The sequence below is a fragment of the Diabrotica undecimpunctata genome, chromosome 1 (genome assembly GCF_040954645.1).
Source record: "Diabrotica undecimpunctata isolate CICGRU chromosome 1, icDiaUnde3, whole genome shotgun sequence".
Classification (NCBI taxonomy): Eukaryota; Metazoa; Arthropoda; class Insecta; order Coleoptera; family Chrysomelidae; genus Diabrotica; species Diabrotica undecimpunctata.
Window position 1 is genome coordinate 140,676,056 of NC_092803.1, and position 5,820 is coordinate 140,681,875.

The window sequence follows — 5,820 nt, forward strand, 5'->3', positions numbered from 1 at the left end:
TAATCATTCGATGTTACTGGAAATCCTTCGCAGATTTTAGTTTGCCAAAGCATATTCATGCGTCATCATTCTTTGATATTACATCAAAGGCATAATTTATATTAGAGAAAATAAGTAGGTTCATTTAAAAAACTAAGCTGAAAAAACAAAGTCGGAATCTAAAGTGAAAATAGAGAATTTGAAGGAGGAATCGATAAAATTACTATAACAAAAAGACGAAAAAATAAAATTAGCATGAAACTTGAAACATTCAAAGCTGTGAAAATCGCAGATTCGATTCGTACAGTAAATATAAAAAAATAATAAGAAAAGAAATGCACAAATTAGTAAAAATAAAGACATTCAAAATGAGTCGAACAAAAACAAATATAAAGGGATCATAAAACAACAGAAAACTGAAATAAAGAATTTGTGAAAGACAGAATAAGTTCACCAAATTCTTTTGTTCGGCGCTCTCAACTAAGATTATGGTGTGTTCGGCCTAATGGATGTTATTCAGGACGATTCCGTTAATTTTCTTTATCCACTGTTTAGCAGTGATGTTCTGAGTACAAATTAGAAGACAGCACACATTCCCTTCCTAACTCCTATTACAATATACTTTGAATTTTCTTAATGCTCCACTTGGTATTTCAATTAATTTATTGTGATGTGTACGGTAGACTGAGTGGATATATTTTCATCCCCGACACGGCGATTCTCAATAGTTAATAGGGATTGTCCTATGACTAACTATGTCGTTAATTGTTGATTTGTTGATTGACCATGACACGTACTCACGGGGGTATGTCCGTACAACCATACGGCGTACAACCATAAAATACACATGCCCATTTACATAATTCAATCAGCAAATCAGCAGACAGCTGAACAACAACTAGCCCATCATATGGTGATATTTCTGCTGTGACTATTTCGCTCCCCAATCTCAGGAGTCATCGTAGTTTCCAGTGGATATATGGCACAGGTTGATAATCTGTTGTCTAACCGAAAATCTTGGAAAGTGAAATTAAGTTATTGATAGAATTTTCTCCCAATTTGTGAAATAGAATAGACAAGCGAAATAAAGATATGGGCCAGAAGAGGACTCAGATATGAGTGACTCATGTAGAGAAAATGAACAGTTGAAGAACATCCGTGATTGTACATCAAATTGTATTTGCAGATGCATTAGTTCTTGTAATGTGTTCAAACTAGTCTAATTTCTATGTTTTTTTTTTATTGTGATAAGTACTTAACCTTACCGCTTGGTCCCCTTCATTGACTTTTTGTCTATCTCTCTTTCTTCCTTTTCCGTGTTCGTTATGGTTGCTCCTAAATATTCTAATTCTGTCATTTTCCAAAACTATAGACGCCTTTCATATTGATATATTTGTTATCATTTCTGGAAAAGTTTTTCTCGATATTTTTTCATGTTTGACAGTATCGCCAAATCATCCATTGCTATTGAATATGGTCCTACTTGTGCTCACATTTGATCTAACGAATTATTCTAATATTTGAATCATCAATTTGTATAATAATTAGAAATAAATAAACCGTATCGTTTCAAGAACAAAATATGATTGAAATGTCAGTTGGTAGTTCAAATTTCTTTCCTAGGCGGCGATAGGAGTTATCGTACTGGACAAACAGTGTGAGTTGTCGTCTTAGCCTTTTATATAGATAGATACTACTCCATGTATCTCAAGGATCTGTCAATAGTTGCTGAATTTTGTTGGTTGCTGAATTAATTAAGGAAACTAATGACACGTGCTGTATTTGTGTGGCATCTAGTAATGTATAAACTTAAAAATAAATTAATTTAGTTCTATTCTAGTTTAGTCATATATGTATAGATGTCACTACTAAAATTTATGACGTAAATATTCTGTAAAGTAAAGTTAGAATCTAATTAATTTAAAATACAACGTTAATACAGTATTTGTTTATAAATAATTTTTGAAACTTTTTACACTTATAGAATGTTTTTAATTACATTACAATTGAAGACCTTGGCGTGAAAAGGATGCAAGCCACAAAATCTAAAAAATTTGTACTTATTTTCAGTGCAAATCGTTCAAAATAAACGGTACAAGCCACATACAACCTAGTTTCACTATTTTCCAATAGATGGCAATGGTGCGGCAAAATAACCTTTTCACAGTACCGCTAGACGGACAGACGGTAAATACTTTCATAACAACGTTACAAGCCACCATCATGAGTGAAACACGTGCTGGGTGTTCTCGCGATTTTTATGAGTTTTCTAGTGATTTAAGCGATAAAAATCAGTGTGAGTTTAACTCAGATGATAGTGGACAAGGACTATAAGTACTGAGAGTGATAATGGAAACAGTTCATCATCCTCTGAGGAAAAACAGGTAAGTTTGTTGAGTTATGTGGCATGCCCCTTTTTCTAAAAATTTAGGCGATAAAATTTTGCAAGTCATGTTACTTATTTTGTGACATGTACCATTTTCCCGAAATTTTATTAAATCGGTTGTTGTCTTTTGGGGTATGGGAATTATTTGCGGTCTGTTAAAAAATTAAATTTGGTTGATAAATGAAAATTTTCACTTCTGACATGTGACATTTTTAAAGATCCTCTTAACCGTTTGTTATTATTTACAGGAACCCAATAAAAATTGCCGCGCTGATTTTCCAACCCCTGAGAAAAAAGTCAAGAGTAGGTGGCGACAGAAAAATATGGATACATATGCATTAAGAAAAGCACGTCGGAATCTTGGTTTATCATATACAAGTAAAACGGGAAAAGATGTTGCAGCTAGAGTTTTGGGCCCACCTTGCGGATGCAAGAAAAACTGTAGGATATTGCTGCAAGGCACGGAAAACAAAATTTTTGACGAATTTTGGAATATTGGAGACTAAAACAAACAGAATGCTTATTTATACCATAACATTAAGCAGCTCCAAAAAAAGGTCATATCCAAAAAAAACCAAGAAAAATATTTCTTCTCGGAATTCCACTTTCAACTATTTTGTAAAGGTAAATGGATTCGATGTGAAAATATACAAAAAAGAATTTATTTTCATCCATGGCCTTACTTCTCAAAAGCGATTACAGTAGACCTAAATCAGATCAACGAGGAAAATACTTGAACCGTCATAATAAAATATCCGAGGAAGCTTGCCAGTAGCTCGGGACCACATTAATAGCATACCTAAGTACAAAAGCCACTATAGCAGAAATAAAAATCCGAACAAAGTATACATTGACCATGATCTCAATATATCTTCTTTATATTACGACTATTATAAGACATGGTGTGCCGAAAAAAATATAATACCCGTAAGTCAAGATAAATACAGAAGGATATTTTGTTTAGAATTTAATATTGGATTTAAACTATTTAGGAGTGACACCTGCAAAATATGCGATGAAATTGATGTGAAGGTTAAAAACTCTATAGAAGATGAAGATTCTGTGAAGCAGTTAAATATAGAAAAGGAGTTACATTTAAGGCGAACTGAAGCAATGAAAAACACTTTAAAGGATGAAATAAAATTGGCTGCTTCAAAAGATACATACATATTGTCATTTGACCTTTAGCAAGCACTACCTGTGCCCTCATTAACAACTGGTCCAGCTTTTTACCTTGGGAAGGCGTGGGTGTATAATCTTCGTATACATGATTGCGTAAATGAAAAGGGCTATATGTATATGTGGTCTGAAAATACTGGTAAAAGAGGCAGCGATGAAATTGCTAGTATTCTCGTTAAACATTTTAAAGAGCGTGAACGCCTTCCTAAAAACCTCATCGTTTATACCGATAATTGTGGAGGCCAAAACAAAAACTGGGTTTTGGTTAGCTTGTGGAAGCAATTGGTAATGGAGGGTATTTTTGATTCTGTAGAGCATAGATTCTTAGCAGTTGGGCATACTCGTCTACCGTCCGACCGAGACTTTGCTATGATCGAGAAATATAAAAAGAAAATGAAGGTAGTATATAAACCAGCAGATTGGTTTGATGCAGGAAGGAAATGTAAAAGAACCAATCCTTTTGAAGTAACAATAATGAAAAGAGAAAACTTCCTTTCATTTAAAGTTTTGGAAGAAACTATAACCAAAAAAAAGTTAACAGATAAAAAAGAAAATGTTTTCTTCTCCAAAATTTGTGTTTTTAGATTTGACAATGAACTCCCAAATATAATGAAAATAAAACACTTCCTAAATGAAATTTTTAAGAATGTAAATGTTGGAAAAAGGGGTATCAGAAATCAATGTTTGGCAGACTGTCTTCAGCAAAAGTATGCAGAACCAATAAAACTAAACCCTCAAAAACTTCAAAACTTATCGCTTTTGCTACCATACATACCCGAAGTTCACCACCAATTTTATTTGGAAATTGGTGCAAAAAATTTAGTTATTCAAGAGGCTAAGCAACAAACAATGGCAATAGAAGATATAGGTGAAGAATACCTGTCAAGTGAAAACTAAGTTCAGATTTTTTTTATGTAAAAGGATACAAGCCATTTTCTCAACAATTAAATCTTAAAAAACAAAATTGATGCTTTTTTTCAATTTCTTTTTATTGGTAAGATACTCAATGACCAGTTTTATCTTTTGTACCTGAAATCAAATAAATTGCACTTAAAATTGGATTTTGCGGATTTAAAATGATTTTCAAACATTAATTTTCACTAAAGTAATTGTATGTGGCATACATCCTTTTCACGCCAAGGTTTTCAATTAGAGAATGTCAGTTCCTAGCAACTATGCAATTAGTAATACACTAACGAGAATGGCGACATCTAGTTAATGTTGCTCACATTTTAAAAAATTAAACTAGCGCTCTCGCCAAATCTTAGACTGTCAAAAATGTTCTCCCAAAATTTTAACTCATTTTTGTGAATAAATTATTAATATTTATCCTAAAATTCGAAACTCGAATTTCTAACTTTTAAACGGTTTAGAAACGATTTCTACCTTTAATATAAATATGTTTTATTGTGTAATTTATTCACTGAGCTTAGAAACATTATATCTAATATATATAACTATATCTAATGCTGCGACCAGTTAGTACAGCTTCAACTGCTCTTCTCATGGTTTCTTCCGAGAATGTTCCATGATTCGTCTTTATCGGTGGATTTCTGTGCATTTTGAAAAGTTTCTTTTAGGTATACTAGAAATTTTAGAAAAAAATACAAAATGTAATTTTTTATAACATCTGGGTAACAGTGAGACATGTCTCAATGTACCCCGTCTCACTGTTACCCATTATCCATAAAACTAAAAAAAATTATTTATAAAACTTAGTTTGCATTGGTAAACTATGGCATCATGTTTACTAATCTACACACAATGTCATAGTAATACTAAAAAAATCCTAATAATTAACATGCTTTTATAAAAAATTCTCAAAGTTCCTGTATTATTTTACTTAGTGCCCACCAAACACATTCAACCACGATAAATGCTAAACTGAAACTGCACGGCCGTCGAACATATTAGAAATCAGTAGCCTTGAATACAACAAGCACGCGCAAGTAATAATATCTACACGTGGCGAAAAGGAGGGAAGATATTTTAAGTGTCTTACTGTTGCCCATGTCTCACTGTTACCCTGTTTCCCCTACTTTGTAGTCCTTAGTTCTTTGTAACTATAAATGAAGGGTCTGTGGAGTTCTGGCGTTTATTCATAAGATTTTTTATACGTACTTTCTCCCCGAGAATAAAGAGAATAACCGAATGGAGCCTCATAGGAAGTAGGAGAAGAGGACGACCCCGAAAATCCTGGAGGAACGAAGTAGACGACGCCATGAGTAAGAGAGGCCTAAACGATGGAGAATGGGACAACAGAGAGAGGTGGAAAC